At 48.3% G+C, this 27,312-nt stretch overlaps 1 protein-coding gene across 1 annotated transcript in view; it reads left to right on the top strand.

The window, feature by feature from the left end:
- The window catches only part of ANKRD11 (ankyrin repeat domain 11), a 128,212-nt gene that overhangs the window by 57,024 nt on the left and 43,876 nt on the right, over positions 1 to 27,312 (top strand). The window lies entirely within an intron of this gene.

The raw sequence follows: 27,312 nt of genomic DNA, 5'->3' as shown, positions 1-27,312 counted from the left end.
GTGTTTGTCTCTGCTCCATTGTGAGATAATCTCTGGATGATTTAGTTGTTAGTAATTAGGATTGCTTTGCTGCAAGAATCTACTTGGCAAACCTTGCATTTAAGAGCAGGAATTGCTGTTTTGTCTGGCTGGTTCTCTGAACGTAAGGAAAGCAGAGATGATAGCTTTTTTTTTTTTTTTTAAACCTTTTTCTGCGAAAGACCTTCTGTTTAAGAAAATCAGAGAGTATGTGTGAATACAGGATTTCCACTGCAGACAGGCCTTTTTCAAACCGATGTTTTACTTTACAGATGGTTATCCTTGCTCTGTGGGGGCCATGGACCTGTGTCTGGAGGATGCTCTGGGTGGCACAGGCACCCACCCCCTGGCACAGCGACAGTGAGTCGGAGGGGTTCATGCCCCCTCATAGTGGTCTCAGGGCAGTGTCCTGGGAACAGCGCCCTGCGCTCTGTGATGGACACAGTGCTGGCACCTTGAGCTCCTAAGTAATCACGTGATGTGATGGCTGCCATGTGTCGGGAGGTCACTGTGATAGCGTCATTTAGGGTGAAATGGGAGATGGAGTATAAAGTTGTGTCTGCCCGTGAGAGTGAGCTTGGGAAGGCAGGACTCTCCTGCTCAGCATGTGCGTCTTGCAGGCTGGCAGACCTGGTTGATGCAGAGGGGATTTGATGTGGATGTGGGGTGGAGTCTGGCCCAGGCGTACTGCTGGTGGCAGAGGACAGAGGGAAGAGGAGTATGCTGTTGCTTGGTTCAGTGGATTTATGTCCCACCCCTGTGCCTCTGGCCACAGTTATTCTGCGGTGCTTTATACTGAGAAGCGTGCATACCATGTGTATTGTCAGAATTGCATTGCCTGGCATGCAGTCACCTCTTGTCTGGGAGAGGTGTGGATGTGTGCACTCATGTGGTGCATTGTTCTGGAGCACCTGCTCTCAACCAGGTGTCATTCCAGCTCTGGTGCTGTGAGTAAGGGGTTCTGAGTTCCCAACATGTCCTGGCATGAGTGGCCAGAGGCCTGCGTTATGTTGGTTACACAAGAAAGAGCTGTGTGGCTGCACTAGACCAGTTAGTTAACAGTGACAGCATTTTCAAACCATTGGCACAAACAGTGTAAGTCAAGTTTCCTGTGATGTTGGCCATCACTTCTTAATTTAGAAATTCTAATAAAAGAGCTATATGAGAGTTGTTATAGGCATATTGGGGCCTGCTGCAGGGTCACGTTTACAGTGGAAGCCTCAGCAGAGGTCCTGTCTGCAAGCTGCTGTGTGCCTGCAGGATCCTGCTGTGCTGTTTTCCCACGTAGGCTGTGAGGGACGCAGCGCGGGAGTACCTGGAGTCCAGCGACGCCCTGCCCCTCACTGTCAGTGGGGCGCAGCTGAGGAGCACAGGCTGCCAGGGGACTCAAACTGGTTGCCTCTCTCCCCTGAGCTCATGTGTGGAGGGGCTATCCTGCCAGTGGTACTGAGGTCATGTGCAAGGCTTCCAGAGGGGCGGTGGGGCAGTGCACCTGCCCCCCCCCCATATGCCCAGCGAGAACCAGCTCCCCTGAAGATCAGGCATGGCAGAGACTGTGCCACAGCAGTCTCCCGTCACTGCCCTGCTTCACTGAGGGCCATGGACAGGCATGGGCTAGATCCTGGGCCAGGAAGAACTGGGTGCCTTCTGCACAGCTCTGCCAGAGCCCTTGCTGCTGGGGTGTGGCGACAGTGTGAGGCTGTCACCCTGTTCAGCCCTGTGTTTCTGACCCCACACAGTGTGAGGGGGTGGGAAGAGACGGTTGTGGACCAAGTTTGCCTCCTGTGCTCCTGGTTGTGCCACCACAGGCTGCAAACTGGGTGTCAAGGTCAGTTATTTGGGGAGGTGGTGAAAGAGGTCCATCTTAGTCTTGGTTTTCATTGCTGTTTGAAGTATAACATCTGTAGGGAACAGCATGAGGGTGGGTCTTATGCCACATGCACAGTGCGATCAACCAGGGAAGACTCAGAGTTCTCTTTCATGCTTCCCAGGGACGGCCCCTGACCCCTCACACTATGGGGCCCTGTCTGGAATTTTGGACCCAGTGTTCTGTCAGTGGCACCTGTGTGCTGCCACGTCTTGGGCTGCCACGGTCCATCGTTCTCCTGCTGGCAGGCACGGGCTTTTTGCAGTTGGGGCTGTTTTGTAGAGGTTAGTGTGAATGTGCCGTGTCATTGGTGGCCTGCAGTGGAGTGTGGGCAGAGCCTGTGATGAGACCCCATTACTCCCAGCTCAGGCGCTGTCCCACTTGCCTGGCTGCCTCTCCCAGGAACCCCTCAGGATGCCAAACGCTGGCCTCTGACATGGGCTGCAAGTGTGTCGTCACTGCATATCAGCTGTGGCCCCTCACAGACTTGGGTTTGGAAGTGGTGGGACCTTGCCCTTCTGGGGAACAAAGGGAAAAAGGAGGCAGACTTGTCAGATGGCGAAGGCTAGCTGTGCTCAGTCAAAACATGGAGCAAGGTTCTCCTCAAGAGCAGCACTCAGAAGTGTCACATTCAGTTCAGAGTACCCTGGAATGAATGCCAGCTTCAGGAACGTAGTGATGGACCACCTGGGGGCTGATTGACTGTGTGGGTCTCCACTCTCAGACCCAGCCTGAGAGATGAGTGGTTAAGAATCATTAATGGAATGTTGCACCTGGTGTCAGACATTGTCGTAAGCTCACAGTGTGAGAATAGTTTTATTCCTGTGTTTTATAGAATGAGAAGCTTAGATATGTGTGACCACACACCATGGGCTCTTGACCAGGTAGGCCAGCATTTCTGAAATGTCCTTACTGCCTCCCATCACAAGAAAAATAGTTTGTATCTCTGTTTACACTACACACATACACAACAGACACTGGGAACATGTGTAAAATAATACTCTTTTCTTCATGTGATGATGTGTGTGACTCTCCACCTCCAATATTTTCTATACTTATATTAAAAAGTGTTATTTTGGGCTGGCCCGGTGGCGCACTCGGTAGAGTGCGGCGCTTGGGAGTGCGGCGGCGCTCCCGCCGAGGGTTCAGATCCCATATAGAGACCGGTCCACTCACTGGTTGAGCGCAGTGTGGGCGCGACACCAAGGGTTGTGATCCCGTTGCCGGTTGCGGTACGGGCGCAACACCGAGGGTTATTTTACTTTTTAAAAAATGGCTTTATTCATAATTGCTAAAACTTGGAAACATCCAGTGAATAGATATTCAGACATTCTGTGCATTCTGTGTTATGTATCACATGTTAGTTTAAACCTGTAGAATGCACAACACCAAGAGTGAACCCTGATGTCACCTGCGGATTCTGGGGCACATGGTGTATCCTACAGCTCATGGCCTGAAGACATACCACTCTGTGGGGAGGCTGTGGGGAGCAGAGGATCTATGGGAAATCTTTGTACCTTCTCTCAATTTTCCTAATGAACCTAAAATTGCTTTTTTTAAATGGCTGTTGAACATACTGAAATGATTCTGGGATTGACCGTGGTCATGATGCTGCACCTTCACATCACAGCTCCCAGAGTAGCTGTCCAGCCTGAACGCAGACTTTTCTTTTCTGGATCTAATTAATTCTGACCAGGTGTGTGCGTGTGTATGCACTCTCCAGAAGACCGCCATTCCCTGGAAATGCTTTGTCCCTCCCACCCCAGGGTGGCATGCCCCCCCTGTGTGCGCTGTTCTGTTGCAGCCCTTATGTCTGGACATGGATGATTGGTTTCTGAACCATGAGCTCTTTGCTTTACAAGATAAAACAGTACTCAAGTTTTAAGGAGTAATAAAAATATGAGTATCAAGGAAGAAATTGGAGCTTCTAAGTGAATTAATGTTTTTCTAAAAGGAGGTGGAAAGGACTATCTCAGTCACACAAGGGTAGCTGCCATGCAGGTGTGTCTGTGCCCATGCCTGCCACATTTCTAAGGCCTCTCCCCACATCTGAGAGGGGGCAGCCCTCAGACCTGGGCCCCAAGGAAACTGAGCCTGCATTTTAGCGTCTCTCTCCTTCTGTTTGCTCTTTCTTCTTTTCCCAGAGCCCTTACAGTTGTTACAACTTGGATTTAGATGGAACTTCACTGTTTGCAAAGTACCTTCTCGTTTATTCCTCACAACCTCTTTTAAGAGAATGTGTTCTAGTCCTCATTTTATAGAGGAGGTTGGAAAACTGTTGAGCAGCTTGTTGAGAATTAGTGAGCAGGCCAGAGTGGGCAGGCTGGGTTTTCCTGGGTTACAGGTGCCTTTCCTCCCACAGAGCTGCCCGCCCGTCCCACCAGAGGGCAGGTGGTGGCAGAAGGCAGGGAGGTTTGGAGTTCTCAGCACTGCAGTCCTTGGGCCCCTTCTGAGTATTTATGGCTTATCAGAGATGCCCTGGCCATGCCGGGATCTGACCCAGCTGAGAAAGACCTCAGCTCACAGAAAGAAGGCTTCCCCAGATGCGAACACAGGTTGTCCTGGAGAATTGTGCTGTCACCTTGCCTGTCACTGTTGTGGTGGGGAGTTCAGAAGCAGGTTTTGTTTTAATCAGAAAAAAACTTTTTTGGTAGGTGATGTTGAGAGCCTACCCTGACTTTTTTCTTACTGAAGACGGAAAAAAAGAACTTTTGTTAATGTCCACCTCTGAGCAGCTTTGCCAAGAGGGGTGTGGTTGAGGTTTGTCACGTTATGGTCTGTGGATGTCATCATGCCAGTCCATTTAAGTCCTGGCCTTGCTGCATATGTGAGATGTAGCTCTCTCTCTGGCTGGTTCTGCCGTTTGCAGGAAGTTCCTAAACAGGTCTGGCCAGTTGGAGTTACTCATTTCTGTCTCAAACACAGTTAGCCTTTTCTCCGTGCTTTTTGAATTCTCTTTATATGACTCCCACCTGATTTTCATCGTTAAAACCATCTTGTAAAACATTCAGGAGGGCTTCCAAGCCAGGCTGCAGCAGGACAGAGAGCCTTGGGGTGCCTTCATTGGCCCCACCCCCCATGTGGTGTTGTGAAGACAGACGAAGCTGGGGTATAGTGCAAAGGGGACCTCAGCGTGTCTGCTGCACTTCGGCTGTGTGCTCAGGAGGGTTTGAAAGAAGATACTGCAGGGCCGGCCCGGTGGCGCACTGCTATAGTGCGCCGCTTGAGAGCGCGGTAGCGCTCCCGCCGAGGGTTCGGATCCCACATACAGACCGGTTCCCGCTCACTGGCTGAGCGAGGTGCGGGCGCAGCACCGAGGTTTGCGATCCCGTTGCCGGTCCCGGTCCCGGTCCGGTACGGGCGCGACACTGAGGGTTGCGATCCGTTGCCGGACACGAAAAAAGACAAAAAGGAAAAAAAAGAAAAGAAAAGAAAGAAGATACTGCAAAGCTTTGAAGTGTTCATTTTTTGAGTGTAGAAGATCAATGTTGGATACCAGATCGAGAGTCTGGTGGAAAAGGGTATTGATACTATTATGTTAAAACCAAACTGAGAACAGCAAAGGATCTTCTCTGGTCATTAACCCAGAGAAGCCGACATAAGAAACAGTTTTTGCTACATCTGTTTCGTTGGACCAGTTTTTCTCTCCACAGAACATGAGAAAATGGATGACTTCTGTTTTTGAATATGTACAAATGATGCTGTTGATCTAAGTTATTTTTTAGAAGAAAATTTTTAGTGAAAAATTGTGGGCTGGAAGCTTAGTAAATGTGTTTTGAGAATTGTTCTAAAACACACAGAGTGGAAAGATTGTGACTTTCAAACTTAACTCTTAATTAGGTCACACAGCTCAGGCTCCTGCACACCCCTGGCACATGGAGCCTGTCTAGAAGCTGTCTCCTGGGAAAGCTTGAGACAAAACTTCTTCTATTTAATCTGCCTTGTCCTAAAGTAAATTGTGTTTGATTCCCTGGAGAAGAAATGCTTCATTTATACAGACTTCACTTCTTCAGTATCATCCATGGGGATCGCATTCGCTTAGCCTTTGCGATGTTGCAGACCTCTTACTTCCACCTTCTGATTGCATCTCTTCCTGGTTTAGTTTTTAGCTTGCCCTCTCCACATAATGGCCAGTGTTAGCCTTCAGCCCACATCCTGGAGATCTGTGTTCTGAAAAGGAGAGAGTGAACTTCCTTTTCCTGGGTCCATAAGTCTACAGAAGGACTCTGGTCTTCCCTGGGTCACCTACCCTTGCACTGGGCCAGTCCCTTGGGGAGAAGAGATGGGGTCTGAGGTCGTGAGCATGCTGATCCATATGCACTGCAGTTGGTAACTCCCACCAGCGTCACAGCAGACAAGGGATGAGCCCAACCCAAAAGCAAAGGAGTGGTTCAGGGCAAACGGAAACAGCAGATGTTCACAGTGGAAAGCAAGAACTGAAAACAACGTGGTTGAAAAGGTTTAGAATTACAGTAATTAATTTTATTCTGATCACTTAATACAGTGGAGAGCCAAATCAGAATCCAAGTTTCCAGCTTCATTTTTGGTATCAAAGAATAAATAATTAAGAACTATGGCTTCTTTATACTTCCACAGTTCTTTGGAGTTAAAGCCATCAAGTCATGTGTAGCCCACTTGCCTTTTTATTATTATTATTATTTTTTTATTTTTCCTTTTTTTTGTCCTTTTTGAGACCGGCCGCACCGCGCTCAGCCAGTGAGCACTGTGAGCGCACCGATCATTCCTATATAGGATCCAAACCCTCGGCGGGAGCGCTGCTGCACTCCCAGCGCCGCACTCTCCCGAGTGCGCCACGGGCTCGGCCCCCACTTGCCTTTTTGAAGGTTTGCCTAACACCGTGAGAATCCCACACCAGAATGGGTCATTGGTACAGGATATTTGAGGTCTGTTATGTGTACCACTCTTCACCAGGAAGGAGAAAATGATGGATTTTCTCTATAGCTGTTGTATACCTATTTAGGTGCTACAAGTTTTATTAAAAGTAACTTTGATAAGAAAAAAAATATTCAGAGGGCTAGCCCGTGGCTCACTTGGGAGAGTGGTGCTGACAACACCAAGTCAAGGGTTAAGATCCCCTTATCGGTCATCTTTAAAAAAAAAAAATTCAGGAGATGGTTAATTACATTTAGTAGAACTAGTAACTCTCTCCCAACAGAGTCTATCACATTGGTTTTTAGTTTTTATATTTTGAAGGATGATCCTGGGTGGTAGAACTGAATTGGATTTTTTTTTTTTTTTTTTTTTTTTAAAAAAAGATGACCGGTAAGGGGATCTTAACCCTTGACTTGGTGTTGTCAGCACCACGCTCAGCCAGTGAGCGAACCGGCCATCCCTATATAGGATCCGAACCCGCGGCCTTGGTGTTATCAGCACCGCACTCTCCCGAGTGAGCCACAGGCCGGCCCTCTGAATTGGATTTTTTTTTTTCATTTAACATACTAGAAGTTCTTACCTTTATCCCTAAATGGGTGTGTCTTTGCCTTAGTCCTTTTTGTGCTGCTTTAATGGATTACCACAGACTGAATAATCTATAAGCAATAGAGATTAATTTGTCATGGCCCTGGACACTGGGAAGCCCAAGATTTCAGCACCAGCATCTGGGTAGGACCTCTTGCTGCGTTGCCCTGGCGGAAGGAGGGCAGAAGAGACAGTGTGCAGGAGAGAGCGAGAGTAGGAACCACAGCCTCAGCCCTTCCATGGGCGGCGTAATCCATCATGGGGTGGAGCCTTTGTGGCCTCAACACCTCCCCTTAGCCCACCTCCTAACCTTGTGCACTGGGGATCAAGTTTCCAGACCATGCTTTTGGGGAACACGTTCGGACCATAATCTTTAAAGACAGGCTTTTCATCGCAAGGGCTCGCTGTTCTCAATAGCTGGGTGACATTCTCTAAGCTTCCAACAGTTACTTCTCAATGTCGTGAGTTGGGTGTTTAGTTTTTAGTTTGTTTTAATGTTTATACACTACTTATGAAGTGCTCATTTTGTAAGAGGTTTCTTTAAGACTTAAGTAAGTTAATCATTTGACACATTCTGCAGATAGTTTGTGGCATCTTGTCTTGTTTTTTAATTTTTATTCAATGTGTTGTGTGCCCTTTTGAACAGAGTAGTGCACACCTTAGCCTGTCTGCTCCCCAGGCAGGTGGAGCAGGATGTGCACTGTGAGTCTGGCCATCCCTGCTGGTCCCTGCCTGGCCAGCCTGCTGCCCCCGCCCACCACTGTACCTCCCCTGTCTTCAGTCAAACCTGGGACCCTATACCATCTCATCTGCAGAGAAAACTCTTCTTCCAAAACATAACCACAAAACCATCACCAAAAATTAAACATTAAAATTAAAAATTAAAAAGTCAGTTAATCCACGGGATCCTTGAAATTCTCCAGTGTTGTCACATACCCAGTGAGTGGTCTCCATGCCTCCTTGTTTGGACTGGGCTCCAGACAAGGTCCCCACGCTAAGGTTCTTTGCAACCTTGAAGCCACTTTTAGCCTTAACTTCCATCTTTGCTCTTTTCTTTTGGATTTGTTCCCCTTTTGTCAGAGATCTAGGTCTTTTTTTCCTACAGAGTTGTTCTGTCCAGTAGATCTACCATGTGAACTGTGTAAATAGGTTTAAAATTTTCTGCCAGCCTCATGGAAGAATAAAAAGAAACAAGTTAGATTAATGTTAATGTGTTTTATTTAGCTCAATATATCTAAAGTGCTGTCATTTCAACATATAAGTAATATGAAAGTTACTAATGAACTACTTTACATCCTCCTCTTGCACTAATAAATCCTTGGAATCCAGAGCATGTCTAGCATTTCAGCACACATCCATTGGGCCAAGCCGAGCTGCAGGTGCTCCCTGGCCCTGTGTGGCTCGTGGCCACACTTCCCACCAGCTCAGGTCTGAGGCTCTTCTCTGGTCTGGACATGTGGTGTTCCTGTGGTGGTGTTTGACACATCCTTCTCATCCCTGATGTGCCTGTAAATTGGCAGTTGGATCTAGAGGATTGATCAGATTCAGGTTCAGTTCTGTTGGGGTTTTTCTTATTTTAGGCTGGACGACTCCACAGACGGGGTTTCGCATTTACACCAGGACACAGGGTGTCTGGCCCATCTCTTGTCCTTGTGGTACTGTGTGCTGTTGCTGACCACTTGGCTCCGTTGGTGCCTGAGGGTTGCAAAACAGTGGCATTCTGATCCTGGGAGATTTGAAGTGATGTTTCCCCTGGTTATCTGTCAGGTTGAGGTATAGTTCATATAGGAAAGAAGAAAAACTGGTTGGTTGTCTTTACCAGATTTTGAAACAATGTCTGTTTTCTTGTGCTCCTCATTTGTCATATGTGAAGTGCATTCATTGGTTCATTACCACTGTCATCCTCACTGATGTGCAGATGGAGGCTGTTCCCAGTCACTGGGGTAGACCCTCCCTCTTTGCAGCCCTCCTTCTGCCGGCTCACAGCGCGTCCTGCCCCAGACCACAGAGGAGCGTGAGGCGCCTAGTTCCTGGGCTGATGACTGTGGTTCTCAGCCTTGTCTGTGCCAGCCTGTAAGAAGCCATAGACAAAGCACGGCAGGATTTGAGACTGCTGACTGCAGTTGAAGTAGAGAACTATTTCCCATCTTTCCTCCCACTCCAGAACTCTCTGCTTTCACAGCACGGATGGAACTGCTCATTTGTTCATTCCATACAACTCATTCAACAGTCTAACGATTGTAGCACCACCAGCAATGCTGTCATTGAAAATAGGAGGGTTTTTTTGGTTTAAAGTGTTTTTTTTTTTCTTAACTTTTTTTTGTCCTCAGGGCATATGACACTGGAATTGTAGAGTCAAATTACCATGAAAGTCTCTGGTGGTGCTCATAAACCTAGGTCCAGGGTTCCATCCCTGTACTACCCAGGAAAAACAGCAGCAACAAACCCCCCCACAGAGTCACAGGTATTGTAGTTTAACGAATGTCCACAGAGGAGCCCTTGCCCTGAGTGTGGACTGGGCATTGTAACTCTCTCCTGAGGAACAGAGGGAGGCAGAGGTGAGGCCGGCCTCATGGCTCTGGCATGGGGTCACAGAAGGCTCTGAGGCTTCCTCCTTGCTTGTCCCCAGGACCCGGCCCCCTCGGACACATCCTCGTCCACATCCATGCAGCAAAGCCCAGCACCCATCTGCCAGGTGTGTGAGTGGCCGCTGGGAGGCAGAGCTTCCAGCCCCAGGTGACACCTGACTGTGCACCTCCTGAGCACCTGAGCCAGGCCACTGGAGAGACCCCTCCCATAGTCCTGACCCCAGAAGTCTTGTGAGACCACATGTGTTCCTCATTTGGGTGTTACTAACTATGTAACAGTGGGTAAGGAATGTCTCTGAGTCCCATTACTGACCGGATGCCCAGGTAAGTTTGTTTCCCTTCCCTTTTGAGTTTTTAGAGATTGCTTTTTTATATTTAATGTTTTAATTTATGTGAAATATGATTTCAAAGCTAAATACACAAAACAAGGTTAATTAAACAATTTCATCAAGTTATTACTGACATATAACAGAACTTACACATTTTAAGTTCAGTGGGTTTTGGAAAATGTACAGTTGGGAAACCACCACCACAATCAAAGTATAGGGTGTTCCCATCACCCCTAGAAGTTTCCTTCTGTCGCCATTTTCGTTTTTTCTTTTACTATTTATTTTGAAGTAAGTATAGACTTTCAGGGAGTTGCAGAGATAGTGGAGTCCTGTGTGCCCTTCCCCAGCTTCTCCAGTGGTGACTGCAGAGCCGTGTCAACACCAGGAACTCGAGTTGGAGGGTGCTGGTGACTGGTCTGCAGACCTTATTCAGATTTCACCAGTGTTATTCCATGCCAGTAGTCCTCAGCCCATCTCACAGTTAACATACGAGCTGTGCCATCACCATAGACCTCCTGTGGACTGGTTTTGTCATTGGGAGGTGTTATGTATGTGGAGTCATGCACCATGTGGCCTTTGGGGATTGGCTTTTTGCATTCAGCAGAATTATCTGGAGGTACACCTGAGTTGAGTATATCAATAGCTCATTCTTTTTTATTGCTGAGGAGATTCCATGGTACAGATGGAGTCAGGTTCCATCCGTTGTTTGGACACCTGTTGAAGGGTTCCCCCCATCTTGTCTGTCATGAATGGAGGCTCTATGAACATTTATGGACATAAGATTACGTTTTCTGGGATAAGCACCCGTGTTGTGTGCTACGCACATGCTCACATCTGTGAGATGCAGCCACACAGTTTTCAGAGTGGCTGCTCTGCTTCTGGTTCCTACCAGCAGATGATGACTGTCCCGTTTTTCTGGAAAACCTTCAGTATTTGATATCGTCGTTATTTTATTTTAGCTGTTCTCACTGTGGTTTTGATTTGCGTGTCCCTGATGGCTAACGGTGTGGAGAATCTTTTCCTGAGCCATGGGCTACGCGTATCTCTTCCTTAGTGATACGTCTGTTGGTGCCTTCTGCCCACTTTCTAATTAGATTGTTTGTTGATTACTGTTGTTAGATTGCTCTTTCTTTATTCTACACACAAGTCCATTGTCTGACTTGTGATTGGCAAATATATTCTCCCTGTCTGAAGTTTGTCTTTTCACTTTTTTTTTTTTTTAAAAGATGACCGGTAAGGGGATCTTAACCCTTGACTTGGTGTGGTCAGCACCACGCTCTCCCATGAGAGCCAACCGGCCATCCCTATATAGGGATCTGAACCTGTGGCCTTGGTGTTATCAGCACCACACTCTCCCAAGTGAGCCATGGGCTGGCCCTTGTATTTTCACTCTTAAAATTACAGCAAGAGTTTTTAATTTTGTTGAGGTAGTTCATCATTTTTTTCTTTTATGGGTTATGCTTTTGGTGTCATGGCTACCAACTCTTGGCCTGGCCTTAGGACCTGAAGATTTCTCCTGTTCTTTTCCTAAAATTTTTATTGGTTTTTTAGTTTTTATTTATTTATTTATTTATTTATTTCCCTTTTTGTCTTTTTTCGTGACCGGCAACGCATCGCAACCCTCAGTGTCGCACCCGTACTGGACCGGGACCGGCAATGGGATCGCAACCCTCAGTGTTGCGCCCGCACCTCACTCAGCCAGTGAGCGGCTGGTCTGTATGTGGGATCCAAACCCTCGGTGGGAGCGCCGCTGCGCTCCCAAGCGGTGCACTGTAGCAGTGTGCCACCGGGCTGGCCCCTTTATTGGTTTTTTAAAGTTTTGTTATATTTGAACCTAAGTTTTTTATTTTTATTTGGAGCAACTATAAATGGTATCGTGTCTTCATTTCGGTTTCCATATGTTTGTTGTTAGTGTGAGGGTACTTCAAAAAAGTTTGTGGAAAAATATAATTAAAAGATAATATGAATTGTTCATGAACTTTTGAAGTACGCTTATATGTAGAAATTTGATGGATTTTTGTCTGTTTATCTTGTATTCTACAGCCTTGCTGAACTCTATAATTTCTAGGAGTTTTGGTAGATTCCTTGGGGTCTTCTAGGTAGATGGTGATGTCAGCTTCAGATAGAGACAGTTTTATTTCTTCTTTTTCTGGTCTGTAAGCCTTTGATTTCTTTGATTTTCCTCACTGTGCTGGCCAGGACTCCAGTACAGTGTCGAGCAGCAGTGGTTGTAGGGGACATCCTTGCATTCTTGCAGATATTAGAAAACAGCATTTGGCTTTTCTCCATTAAGCTGGGGGATTTTTGGAGGTGCTTTTGATCACATTGAGGATGTTTCTCTATACTCCTACTTTGTTAAAAGTTTTTATCATGGGTGTTGAATTTTGTCAGATGGCTTTATGATTATGTGATTTGTCTTTGTTAGGCTGTTAGCCTGGTGGATTACACTGGTTGACTTTTAAATGTGTGCGATCCTTGGAGGAGGTCTGCTGACTCCCATGGCTCTTGTTCTTAGTTACCAGTGCACTTCAGTGTCTCCTTTCATTATGTTTATTCTGTGTCTTAGTTCCATTTGTGTAAGATAGGTGTTTTTCCTGCTGTTTTCTCAGTTACATGCACCTTGCAATTGCAAGGTGTGTGGGGGTCTGCTGAGGCTAAGGCCTGGAATCCTCACAGCGCCAGTTGTCTAACTCTCTTAATCCTGTTCATGACACCAATTATAAAGCTACTCGACCACAACTATGCTAGTTGTCGGGCTCTTTTACCTGCTGGTAATCCTGCTGACTGGGCTGATTGTTGAGCTAAGGCTGGGTCTGGAGCTCCCAAACCGGGTCACAAACCCTTCATATGCCAGACCCCTTCACACAGGTCTGTGAGCTAGGTAACCGGCCAAAAGGTCCTTGGAGCCATAGGTTTGGAAAAGCATGGCTGCGCCAGGTGGACACCCGAGGCCGACATCCGCCCGCCTGCTTCACTCAAACTACCTCTCTTCTCTTTCTCTCTCTCTCTAGAACACAAGAATAGCAACAAAACTAAAAGGATATTATATTGGCGTGCCTGCGCACCAACTCCACACACACACACACACACACACACACACACACACACACACAATTTGCTTACAACGGATGTGCTAAAACCACACGTCACCAGATGAGGAGAGCCCTGACCAAACTATTCTGTTTTCCCAGCACAAGGCTTTAACATCTGCCATCTGTTCTGCAATCACAGTGGCCTTTCGTGTGTTTTGTGTGTAGGATAGTTGCTCCAATTGCTGAGAAGCCGTGAGCTGCTCCCTCACTATGTCCCGACAGCCGCAGCTCTCAGCAGGGCCACGCAGGGTGACGGCTCACCTTCCTTGGGCCAGCACCAACTGAGGAGGGTCAGCCCTGCAGCCAGGCCAGTGACACCTCCCATTTCCTAAAATCCTGCCATGCACCATGTTTCAAACATTGCTTATCCAGCTTTTAAACTGTATTTATTGTGAAATGTGAACTCCACAGAGCAAAAACACACAACTCACTCCTCAGAAAGCAAACAGCTGCATGACCTTCACTGAGAACCCCTGTAGTAACCTCCTGGTCCCGGCTGCTCATCCAGCCCAAGTCACCGTTACCCAAACTCCTGTGACAAGTCACCCACACAGCTTTCTCTGAGCTCTGTAGGTGAGTATTTTCAGGAATGTGTGTGTTTCTTCTCGCCGCCGTGTGTGTGCATGCAGCACTGTGAGGTGCTCTCGGTCAGTGTGGGAAGGCTTGTTGCCTGGGTGGGCCTGCTGCAGGCACTGCTGCTGCAGATCCATGCATATCTCTTTGTGCACTTGGGCTTGCATTTCTTTTGGATGCGTGCCCAGAGTTAAACTGCTGGCTGGATTGTAGGGTGGTGCTCGTGCAAGTCGCTAGTGCCGGACTCCTTCTATCAGCTTACACTCCCATCAGCCCTCACCAATACTTAGTATTTTATTTTGGTTTTAGATTGTATTTTCTTGATTACTAGTGAAGTTGAGAAATTTTCATCTATTTACTGACCTTTTGGGTATCCTCTTTTGTGAAGTAACCACTTAATTCTTATATCCATTTTTGTATTGGATGGTTTGTCTTTTTCTTATTGATTTGTGGGAGCTCTTTATGTATTGTGGTTAACAGCTGTTTGTCAGTCATGTGTGTAAGAAATATTCTCTTTGGGCCGGCCCGGTGGCGCACTGCTACAGTGTGCCGCTTGGGAAGTGCGGCGGCGCTCCCGCCGAGGGTTCGGATCCCACATGCAGACCGGCCGCTCGCTGGCTGAGCGAGGTGCGGGAGCAACACCGAGGGTTGCGATCCCGTGGCCAGTCCCGGTCCGGTACGGGCGCGACACTGAGGGTTGCGATCCGTTGCTGGTCACGAAAAAAGACAAAAAAAAAAAAAGAAATATTCTCTTTATGGGAAAGTGACCTTTGTTGAACAAAACTTTTTTTTTTTTTTTTTTTGGCGTCTGTCTGTTACACAGATTGAACAGGCTAATTTTTTTTTTTTTTTCCCGTGACCGATAAGGGGATTGTAACCCTTGGCTTGGTGTCATCTGCATCACTCTCAGCCAGTGAGCCCACTGGCCATCCCTATATAGGATCTGAACCTGTGGTCTCGGTGCTGTTAGCACCACACCCTCCCGAGTGAGCCACGGGGCCAGCCCTGTTAAACAGATTGAACCCTGGACCTTGGAGTTATCTAAAACCTTTTTACATTTAATGAGTCAGAATTTTCAGACTTTTCCTTTATGGTTGGTGTTTTTTATGTGTTGGTTAAAAGATCTTTTGCCTTGGGGTTGTGAGGATGTTCTCCTGCACTGGTGTTTATTAGCTTGATGGCTGTGCCTTTTGCACTTGGGTCTGTCATCAGGGCAGGGGCAGGAGTTGACCTACATGTGTGGTGTAAGGGTAGGAGTCAGTTTCCATTTTTCTTCACGTGTACATCCTCTTGTCCCACCACCAGTGGTAGACAGGACTGTCTTTCGCGCCTGACCTGTGGTGCCTCCTGGTTGTCAGTGGGTGCCCTCTGTGGGCCAGATGCTTCCCTGTCCTGCTGGTAGCACTGTGTCACATCATGCTGATTTAATTGCTGTTGCTACGGCTTTTAACTTTTATTTTAGTTTTTTAAATTTTTTATTTTTTACTAACGTTCATTTGTTTAACTTGAGACTTTTTCTTTTCATTCTAAGTCCATTTCTTATGAGACATTCTTTCTTTTAAAACCACATTTGTGCTGCCCACAGCGATCTACAGATTCAGTGCAATCCCTATTGAAATACCAATGATATTTGTCACAGAAATAGAAAAAATAGTCCTAAAATTCATATGGAATCACAAAAGACCCTGGATAGCCAAAGAAATCCTGAGCACAAGGAACAAAGTCGGAGGCATCACACTGCCTGACTTAAAATATGCTACAAAGCTGTAGTAACCAAAACAGCATGGTACCGGTGTAAAAACAGACACATGGATCAATGTACCAGAATAACCAACCCAGAAATAAAGTCATGTATTTACAGACACTGGAGTTTTGACAAAGGTGCTAAGCATATTCATTGGGAAAGGGACAAGCGTCTTCAGTAAATGGTGCTGGGAAAACTGGATGGCGATATGCAGAAAAATGAAACTAGACCCTATCTATCACCACATATCAAAATCAACTCAAAATGGATTAAAGACTTAAATGTAAGACCCCAAACTATGAAACTACTAGAAGAAAACAGGGGAAATGCTTCAGGAAGTAGGACTGGGCAAAGACTTTACAGAGAAGACCTCAAGAGCACAGGCAACAAAGGAAAAAATAGACAAATGGGTTTATGTGAAACTAGAACGCTCCAGCACAGCAAAGGAAACAGTCAACACTAGAGAGACAACCTGCAGAATGGGAGAAAGTACCTGCAAACGATGCATCCAACAAGGGATTAATAGCCAGAATACAAAAAGAACTCAAACAAGTCAACTGCAAAAAACAAAACAATCCAATTAAAAAAATGGACAAATGAGCTGAACACACATTTCTCCAAAGAATACATGCAAATGGGCAGCAGACACATGAAAAGAATCATCAGGGACATGTGAATGAAAATCACACTGAGACATTTCACCCCGCTCAGACTGGCCGTTCTCAAAAAGAATAATAAATGTTGGTGAGGATGTGGAAGAAAGGGGGCTCTTCTAACAGTGTGGGTGGACTGTACATAAGTACAGCCATTACAGGAAACATTACAGAGATTCCTCCAAAAACTAAAAGTAGGACTACCATATGACCCAGCAATCCCACTGCTGGGTATTTATCCAAAGAAAAGGAAATTAGCATATTGAAGAGATATCAGTACCACCATGTTTATTGCAGGATTATTCGGAATAGCCAAGATATAGAAACAACCTAGGTGTCCATTGACAGGTCATTGACAGTGAAAATGTGGTACATGTACACAATGGAATACTACTGAGCCATAAAGTAGAATGAAATCCTGTCATTCGTGGCAATGTGGATGAGCCTGGAGAATACTGTGTTAAGTGAAGCCAGGCACAGGAAGACAGATGCTGCATGCCTTATGCACAGGGGGAAGCTCAGAACATCGATTGAATAGAGGCGGAGAGCAGGATGGCGCTTACCAAGAGGCTGGGGGTGGGATGGGGTGGGGTAGGGGCAGGGAAGAGTTTTGGTTAACAGACACAGAATTACAGCTAGACAGGAGGGTTAAGAGCTAGTGTTCTGTAGCACTGCATTGTAGGGTGACTGTAACTAACAACGATTTATCGCATACTCTCAATTAGTTGGAAGAGAGGATTTTGAGTGTCCCTGACACAGAAACACTTGTCCCTGACAAGTGTTTGAGGTGAGAGACATGTTGGTTGGCCTGATTTGTTCATCACACACTGTATACATGTTTCGAGATATCACATAGTTCCCATAAATATGTACAGTTATTGTGTGTCAGTTAAAAATTTAAAAAACCCAATAAATTGAATGATACAGTACTCTCAAAGAAAGAGACCATGTTCCCTTTCTTATTCTCATGCCAGGTCTGGCTTCTGCCTGGTGGTCACCTTTTGCCTTCACGCCCCTGTGCTCCTGGTTTGGACCATCATTTCCTGAAAGCAAATCTTCCTCTGCAGGCTCTGCTCTCTTCTTGTGTCTGGGCAGAGGGCCTCTAACTTCTCAGGTTAAAGCCCTGTGCATGCTTAAGCATCAGTGAAGATACCACAGAGTTTTTATCTGTGTAGGGTATGTCTGTTAAGTTATTTTTTTTTTTTGTCTTTTTTCGTGTCCGGCAACGGATCGCAACCCTCAGTGTCGCGCCCTTACCGGACCGGGACCGGCAACAGGATTGCAACCCTTGGTGCTGCGCCCGCACCTCGCTCAGCCAGTGAGCGGGAACCAGTCTGTATGTGGGATCCGAACCCTCGGTGGGAGTGCAGCTGCGCTCTCAAGCGGCGCACTGTAGCAGTGCACCACTGGGCCGGCCCATGTCTGTTAAATTATTGTATTAAAAAATATAACTGAGAAGAGTTAAAAATATTTAATTCATTTAAAGGAAATAAGATATTATATATCAATGTAAAGAAATTTTTACTGAAAAAACTGTTTGACAGAAAAAAATCAGCAACAAATTTAGTGTGTAGAGAGGCATTGTACTCCTCTGCAGCTTTGTCTTGTCTGGCTTGTGCTTGCACCTCTGTTTTTACATCCACTTTGTTGAATTCAGCTGTTTTGTGTGAAGTACATGAAAAAAACTTGGCCTTGCACAGATACATAGTAGGAAAAGGAGGCAAACATCCTTCCCATGTTTGACAGTGGCTTCTTCATGATAGCAGCTGCAGTGTGGACCTGAAGCCCTGTTTGTTAGCTGATGGGTCTTGCCCCATGTGTGAATTTCTGACATCTCACTTTGGTCATTTGGAGCATACTTCTTCGTTATGTGGGTCTTCCAAATGTTGATGTTTCATTACATATTATTTAAAAATAACCTCTTCAATTCCACCACCAATTTCAGTAAAATGTTTAAAGCCAGCCTGATGGAGTTGGGTGCAAGCAGTCCAGAGTTGAGGTTTTCACGTGAAAGCTCACGTTTTATTATTGGCAATAACAACTGCTGTCAGCTCTCCTTGAAGTGATAGGCTCACTTTGCTCATTTTTGAAGAGATACCTGCCAGACACCCTGTTCTTAATAATGAGTTTGTCTGAATGGCAGTCTTTCAAGCAAAACTCGTGTTCCACGAGAAAGCAGCCAGTTCAGCTTGCAGCTCACACACGTGCAGACACCATCCTGAGAGGTGCATCGTGCTTTGAGATGAGCAGAAGTGCTTCACGTACATTTCCACTGTCACAGAGTATGGTATTGGAAGGATGGGGACTCAGGCTTGTAATTTGATAAAGTGTGCAGTGCTGGCTGCTTTATTCAGGATGGCCATGATGAGCACAGGGGCAATGGATCTCGCCTCTTGCCCAGGGCCACCCGTGATGCCCATGTCCACAGTGTGTGAAGGCATGTGGCTTCTTAGTGTTGCCGTGGGAAGTGTTGACCTCAGACCCTCTGCAAGGGGCCCGTGGACAGAGCCATGAAAACCACCACAGCAATGGAGGCAGCAGGTGAATGGGTGGGTTGCGTTCCAATAAAGCTTTATTTATGGACACTGAAATTCTGATTCCATACAGTTTTTGTGTCACAAAATACTTGTATTAACCTTCTCTTGATTTTTCCCGCCTAAGCATTTAAATTATAAAACCTTTTCTTGGCTTTTTGACCTTACACAAAGAGAAAGCAGGCTGGATGTGGCCTGGGGACTGTAGTTGGCTGACCATGTACTAGCATAACCTCATACAATTTCCTCAGGAAAGGTACTGGGGAGGCTCCAGTTAATTTTCTGCATGCTTGAAAATGTTTTTATTTGCTCTTGCTCTGGTTGACATTTGGTAACATTGATGTAATCTGATTCTCCCTCCTTTGCAGAGGTTTGAGAACCCCCACACCCTCCTGCCCCCACAGGGACACGCCCTGAGGCCAGGCCGGGTTTTGGCTCAGTTCATTCACACTACTTGGCTCTTGATCAGATTCTCTGTTTAAAGTCATGTCCTGAAGTGTTGTTCTCTTTTATTTCTTTGACAGTATCATTGCCTCTATATGTTAGTGGGCTATCTGAAGATTGGTTCTCCAGAACTTATGTTTTATCTCATTTTTCAATTTCTGAATCTCTTCTTCTCTGGATTTTTCTAGATTCTACTAAAACCAGGAATTGTTTCTAATTCTTTGTTTCTCTTTGTTTTCTGGTCCCATATCTTCTTAAATCTCTCTGAGTAGGTTTTTAGGATTTGTGGAGTTTTCTGAATTATCTGGATTCCGTCCCGGTTGGCTTGTCTGTACTGGTTCCCCTCGGGTTCGGACAGCTCTCCTTTCTCTGGGGTTGCAGCTCAGCTAGACAAGGCCCCTCGGCTGGCGGGGGCTTCTTTGGCTGGTGGCCTGTGGGGCTGCTCCTGCGTCCAGGTCCCCTTGGACTTCCTTCCCTATGCCAGCGCTACACCATGGGATGGGCTGAGTCTTCCCCGTCCTGTGGACATGGGTTCTACATTTCCAGGCTCTTCTGTCTTTGAAAAATTTGTTAAAGACCCTTAGTTGTTGGAGCCCTCTTTCTTCCTTTGCTGTTAGAAAGTTGGTGTGTTTCTGTGTTTTTGTATTAGGGGAGGGTGGTTCTTGGTCTGCAGCTATGGTCTGGGAGCCCTTTGAAGCTGAGCGTGTGTGGATTAACTCCCACAGTGCACGTCTGGTCTTGCCTGAGCTGAGATCAGAGGTGAGGGAGGTGTTCTTCTCTTCTCTGGTGCTGTTCCCTGTGAAGCGTGGCTGAAGTGGTGAGCATGGTTGGCCATGCGTGTCACTGCAAACGTAAGAGTGAGTTGGAAGGAGCCCTGCATGATGCCTGTTCTGCTGCTATATGGAGCAGAGCACAGCTGGGCGGCTTGCAGGTAGCAGAAACGCACTTTTCGCAGCTCTGGAGTCTGCCTGCCCATGAGTGAGGCGCACGCAGGTTTGGTGCCGGTGAGAGCCACTTCCTGAGAGCCACTTCCTGGTTCACAGACTGAGGGCCTCTTCGCTTCCCAAAGCCCCCACTTCCTCATGCCATTGCACTGGGGATTCAGTTTCAACACATGAATTTGGGGGACACAGACATTCAGACCAAAGCAGAGAGGTTCTACTTTTGGTGGTCAGCTGGCCTTGACCACTGTGATTTAAGGAGCCAGGAGGAGGACACCATGGTGGGGAAGGTGGTGAGAAGCTGCCGCTGGCCCCTCCATTATGTGACGGCTGGAAACCTCACACTTAGTGTGGCCCAGAGTAGAAGTGGGGAATCAGGGACTGGGGCTCCAGGGGAGGGTTTTTTCAGTGCACACATGGGTATGTGGAGCCTGGTTGTCTGGATAGAGGACATTAAATATGGGCCCGCCCAGGTGGTGTGGCCAAGGGCCTGGGCACTGTACAGGGCATCTGTCCTGTGGCTTGGCATCATTCCCATGCCTCAAGATGAAGTACTTGTCCCCTGTCCCTGGTACAGGGCTGTAAGGCTCATGGGGGCAGAACATGAGGTCTTTGCATATAGCAGGCCTGCTGGTTACAGCTCCTGTGTGAGACAGAAGGATATGCATGAGGTGAAGCCCAGACCTCTGTCACCAGAGTGTGCCTTCACTCCTCCTGAAGTGCATGGAATCCAGCGTCAGAGTTGCTGCAGGGTCCCCTTCAGATAAAACTCTGTGATTTGGGACAGGGCCTGGACCCGCCACGCAGGGGCCAGGCAGGGTCTTTACTTCTTTCTGAGCTCTGCCTTCCCCTCCTCAGCCCCCCCTCAAAGCAGACAGGCCCTGGGGTGAAGCATGCTGACCCGACCCTGCGTTTTGTGACTGCGTGGGGGGATGGGAGGCACAGTGGCCTCAGCTCTAAACGACATGAGAAGAGGAATGTTTGGCTTGATCTTCTCAATCCAGAGCTCGTAGCTTGGTGTTAAGAGTTCCTGGGGAGGGTAAGAGACTTCCCGCTCCTTTTCTTCCTCAGCAAAATGAAGAGGACATGTCGGGCCCTCTGGGAATAGCTGCAGAGGCCTCTGATACTATCTGGGAGTGGGTACTCTGGCCAGCAAGATCACCCTCCCTTTACCTGGCCCCTGAGGCCACGCACCTGCCTGGGGTGGCATGGTGATGGGCAGCCCAGGTCCTGTCCCGCCTAGGGGCTTTGGGAATAGAACAAACTGATAAAACAAACTGCTGGCTGGTATGAATGTTAACTTAAACAGGGACGAGTAGCTGTCAGTGAGGGTGCTCATGAAGCCTTGCTGTCAGAACATGGCATGAGACAAGTCTGGAGCATTTGAAGTGCTTCCTTTTTCCTTTCTTCTCTCTCTCTTTGGTTTAAGTCTTGATTAACATAGACAATGCGCTATCTATGCTTGGATAGAGTCCATGACAATCTCTGGGAAGCTTTAGTGATAGTAAAAATAGAATTCCGTTAGCTGAGCATGTTCAGGGAGTAAGTGAATCAGCCGGGGGGTGGGGGGGAGCGTGCAGTGTTTAAATACAAACTTCTTACATTCCATCCCTTCATTTAAAGTGGATTTCAGCCCTTAAGTATTTTTTTCTGTGAGTTAACTCTGGGCTGGACGGTTGGCTCAGTTGATTAGAGCACAGTGTTACAATTCCAAGGTCAAGGGTTCAGATCCCCATTCTGGCCAGCTGCCCCCCAACCCCCAAAGAATTAACTGTCATTACAGCTTTTTTCTTGTGCAGTCCTTCTTACCTTTTGGTGTGCAGGACAGGATGTTGTTAAAACAGGTTCTGATTCAGAAGGTCTGGGAGCCTAAGAGTCTGCGTGTCCTGCAAGTTCCTTGGTGATGCCAAGGCCTCTGGCAAGGAACACACCTGGGCAGCAGTGGTCCAGCATGATTCTCAGTGGCCCCTGTCCAGCTCTGATCCATAGAAGACCAGTAAAAATGCCTTTGGATTCCCCCTCGTCTGCTGTAGTGTATCACTTGAAGAGGCAGGATCAGACTAAAATTCCCAGGATTTTTGTAAACTGTGGCATTGCCCAGGACCTGTAGCCTCTCCTGTGTCACGTTGGTCTTGGAGGGAGGCTCTTCAGTACTTGAGGTGTCTCCTGCCCACGCAGAGAGCTGCCACGTGACGGTGTATGTGGGGAAGGAGGAGAGCATGGCTCCTGGGGGTCCACTCAGATGAAGGCTCTGTGTATGCTTGTTGGGATGTGGGGCCAGGGGTGTTGGGTCTTCTTGGGCTGGTTTGACAGTGATACTCAACGCCACGTGCTGTGCGACGCAGCCATCAGGAAGGAGCACAGCATGGTCATCCTTGTCCAGAGGCCTCTTGTCAGGCAGGTGGGAAGGAGGCCCTGCCAGGCGCACACCACGTGGGCTTTCATGGGCTGCAGTGCCGCCTGTGATGTGGAGAGGTGCAGAGCAGGGTTGCCCACTCCCTGGCACCTGGGTGACCATGGGTCGCAGAGCTGGTGGCAGATAGCTGCTGGCTTGGCTGTAGGCTGAGAGCTGTTTCATCTGGGCTCTGACACAGCTGCAGGTAATTGGCAAGTTCCTTGGGCCTGTAGCATCGGCACTGTGGCTTTTGTGTCAGGGACTGTGCTGGCGTCTCTCGTGGAAGACTTTCTCCACCCGGACTGTCAGTGTCCTGGCAGCCTGTGGCTCTGGAGCCATGTCTGTTCTGCTTGGAAGGGAAGGAATGAGGCTGTGCCCTGCAGATTGTTCCACTCTGTGTGCCGCGGTGGTCACCAGTGTTCTGTGGTGTATTTTCCTCTACTGTTGACTCAGAGGTCGTGAGTTTAAAATAGACTTCTTAGAACTTGGAAATGAGGGGAATTTAGGTCACACTTAAATGAGTGTAAGTAGGAACAGCCAAGTTGCCTTCCTGGGAAAAGATTGCTTGCCTCCAGGGGCTAAGATTCGGGGGCCACCGCCATGTCACGGTCAGCCGTGTAGTGTAGTGATCAGAAAGCCTGGAGGCCAGGTTGAGCCTTGACAGCAGTGTTGGGCATCGGACAGGGAGGCTTGGGGATTTCGCGGCAGCCCCCACAACCCCTAGCCTGACTCCCAAGCATGGAGAAAATCCCCCTCAGGAGAAGTCATGATGCTGGGTGAGGGTCCAGGGCCGAGTTGTCTGCATGGTTTCCCATGGTGGTCCAGCCACTCCATGCAAAGGTTGAGGTTGGTCAGTCCCTGCCAGGTGGAGACTGGGGTGGAGCCACGGGGGCCCAGGGCACCCCTAGGGTGGAGGTGGACAAGTCGTTGGAGGAGGACAGAACGTGTCTATGTCTTCTCGCCTGGTCTGTCATTTAAAAGATAACAAGAGTGGGCCAAGGTTCCGCTGGCTTCACGCTCACCAGACAGGTCCTGGGAGGTACGTGGTGAGCCAGGCAGCAGCACGTGCAGCCTACCCTCTAGAAACTCAGGCAAAGTGCTTTACCACCTGGTCTCAGTGCTGTGCCCTGAGCTGAAAGCCCCAAGAGGAAGCCACCAACAGCAGCTGCTGTGTGTGAGCTTATACCAAGCTCAAACATGGGCACCCGGGGTGGAGCTCCTAACCCACCATTGGTTTAAGTGTGGCATACACCATCAAAAGTGCTAGGCCAGCGCCGGCCCGGTGGCCCACTGGAGAGTGCGCCGCTTGGGAGTGTGGCGGCACTCCCGCCGAGGGTTCGGATCCCATGTGGAGACCAGTTCCCGCTCACTGGCTGAGCGCGGTGCGGGTGTGACACCAAGAGTTGTGATCCCGTTACTGGTCAGTAAAAAAGACAAAAAGGAAAAAAAAAAGTGCTAGGCCAGGTGTGCACGAGCCCCTACCTTCACCTCTGGAATGAACCCCTAGAACCTGGCCTTCGGGGGACATGGGGGTGGAGGGCCCCACCTGGTGTCTGGCCCAGCGTATCAGTTTCTCGCACCACGATGGATTGTGGCTCTGGGATGCCGCCTGTGGGGACACACTGGTGAGTAGGATTTGACAGTGTGTGATGGGGAGGCTGTGACCGAGAGATGTGCACCCTGGGGTCCCAGCATCTCAGTTCTAACAGCAGGAGAGAGTGGGCATGGTGCTTCGGCTTTGCAGAGCCCTTTCAGAAACAACGGACTCACCCTTGAGGGCATCCAGGGCGCGTGAGGGGATGCTGTTGGTGCTCGACCTGCGCTTTCAGATGTTCTTTCCATTGGCACCAGGGGCCGTGGTGGAACCTTCCCTGTGCTGTCGTCCACCTCGGAACTTGCTCGTGAGCTGGGTGGCCTGTGTGGCGCTGCATCCTCCTGTCTCCTGGGGAGCTTTGAAAACCAGTAAGCTGACCTGAGCCAGCTCAAAACTGACACCACTACTTCCTATTGCCCTCTCTCCCATCCAGCTTCTGGTCTTTTTAAAGAAAATTCTGTTTTGGAGGTTAGGGTGCAGTTGTTCTGGAAGCAAATCATGTTCTCCCCACTCTGTCTTGTAGGCCGTGGCCGTGCTCACATCCAGAGACGGCTTCCTCTGCCAGGGAAGGGGCAGTTACAGGAGCTCACGGCTCTGCTTCATGAGAGACTGTCCAGCAGAGCTGGCTCAGGGAGGCCGAGGGAGGCACTGTGGGAGGAAGGAGGGTCTGTCATGTGCCACTCTGCTCTAGACACCAAATAGATGGTGGGGTCAGGCTCTGAGAATTGTGGAGTCCACATGCTGGGGCTGTTCTGGGTCTTTCCTGCATGGTGGTCCACAGACTCACATCCGGAATTAGGACAGTTGACTGTTGCTTGATTTTTCCTGACAGGACACAGCCAGGAATGTAAAAAATCTTAACTTCTCTATAATCCTCTTATTTCTGCTTAAACATTAGTGCTGAGTTCTCAGACAGCCACGAGGTTCAATAGTATCTCTGAGTCAGGTGCTGAGATACTGTTTCTCTAGGCTGAGATGTTCCAGTTTTGTGATGAAAAGCTAGAGGAGAATGTAGAATTCATAGTTTCAAGAAGAGAGAAAAAAATAGTTTCTTCACCTCCTGAGAGCGTGGACGGAACACTTGCTCACTGAATGGTGGGCGGAAGTGTCAGGAGGTGTGTAAAGTGGTCAGTCTTGCTTGTCCCTCCCCCCAGGTGACTCCAGATGGGTTCTCATGCTGGTTTGTCTTAGTCCATTTCTATTACTTAGACCAGAATACCCAAAACTGGGTAACTTACGAAGAAATAGAATATTTATTGCTTACAGTTTCTGAGGCTGTCAAGTCCCAAAGTCCAGGGAACACGTCCTGGTAAGAGCGTTGTTGGTGGTGACAGTGACACAGGGTGTCGCATGGCAGATGGCCAAGCAGAGGCTGACCTCCTCACTCTGCTCTTAAAGCCCCCAGAACCACACCCATGACCACCATTAAACCATCAATGGATTAATCCATTCACTAGGACACAGTCCTCACAATCTAATCGCCTCTTCAAGGTCCCACCTTCCAGCTACCATAATAGGGGTTTCCCACCTTCTTAACACTGTCACAATGGGAGTTACGTCTCAGTGGGCTTTGGGGGTCATCTGCTCCACAGCACCAGTTAAGTACTAAGAGGATACTTTGTGAGATTTTATTAGTTATTTTGAGGGAAAAAAAGGGCAGGCTCTCCAGAAGTTTTTGTGAAGAAGATTCTCGCAATCTTGCAAGCCTGGAGATGGAGGGTGGTGATGTGCAGCGTGATCTTGAGCGCACAGGCAGTAGAGGACATGGGCTGCTGCTCACAGCACTTCATACGTGCCAGAGCTTATTAGATCCAGGCCAGTTAGTTATAGAAAGTGCTTTGTCCAAAATGGTGTAGCACTGAGGCATGTCACTGCAGTAGGAGGACATGAGAAAAGGCACATGCCATGGTTTGTCTACAGTGTTCTCCAGCTGTGACATGAAGATGATGTCAGTGGGGGGCGGTGGCTTTTGGAAAGATGGAGCAAACTGACTTCTCCCTGTTCCTCTTGTGAGTGCACCTGAAGAGCCTGGACGTGATGCTCAGAGTAGATCTGAGACTGGAAGGTGGGGAGGGTACATGTGCTCCCAGGATGCCCATGTTGGACGTGGCCTGGTCAAGTTGCTATGGCCATGGAAGAGACCAGGATGAGGCTTGGAAAGAAGAAGAGTGTTATACTCACAGGCCGCAGAAAGGGGCCACCGCATGCCAGGGGTCAGGAGGCAGATCTCAGCCACAGCCTTTGCTGGGGTTTCCGTGGAAAGGCAGGGCAGGGCTGGCAAGTCCAGATGAAGCTTGTGGCCTTGTGCTGTAGGGCTGGTCTCTAGGTTCCTGGTGCCTGGGGTTGATTTGCATACGAGCCCTTGGCTAGCTCGGGGAGGGGCAGTCTCACCCTGGCCAGCAAGCTCTTTAAAATGCCAAAATGTCATAAAATACAGAAGATAAAACACATGATTATTACAGAACATGTCCCAGGATTTCCTGGGAAACAGTGGCCAGGAGCCTCAGGCCCAGGTGAAGGGTCTGGCTCTGTGGGCTTGGAGTGGACTATGGAGCTGCCTGGACATCCTTGAGGAACTCCCTTAGAGAGACCACAGGCCTACCCTCTGGACATTTTATTTGGGAGAAGTTAGGGAATTGGGTATGTAGTCCTTTCCTCTGTTTTTCTTTTTTGGTGGCTGGCCAGTGCAGGAATCCAACCTTGGTGTTATTAGGCTGCACTCTAACCAACTGAGCTAACTACACAATCCTTGGTGCTTTCCAAAGAGCAAAGTGATTGTCCTCCAGACCTTCCCCGGTGGTTGTGGGAGAGGGGAGCTGCTTCCCAAGTGGTAAAAGATAGAGGCCATGGTGGGTTGGTGGCATGTACCGTGTGTTGCGACCTTCCCCATGAGGGAGGGGAAGGGACTGGGACCAGGACTGCGACCTCTGTGTGGCACTGGACCATGTAGAGCAGGGGCAGAAACTCTTGAGACCCGCTCAGTCCCACCCTGTCTTGGGTCTGGCTTGTGCTAGCGGGGCCTGAGATCCGAGGTACCCAGGACATGGCCATCACCTTTGCAG

This window comes from Galeopterus variegatus, unplaced genomic scaffold (genome assembly GCF_000696425.1).
Source record: "Galeopterus variegatus unplaced genomic scaffold, G_variegatus-3.0.2 Scaffold174, whole genome shotgun sequence".
Classification (NCBI taxonomy): Eukaryota; Metazoa; Chordata; class Mammalia; order Dermoptera; family Cynocephalidae; genus Galeopterus; species Galeopterus variegatus.
This window is presented reverse-complemented; position numbering and strand designations above follow the sequence as displayed.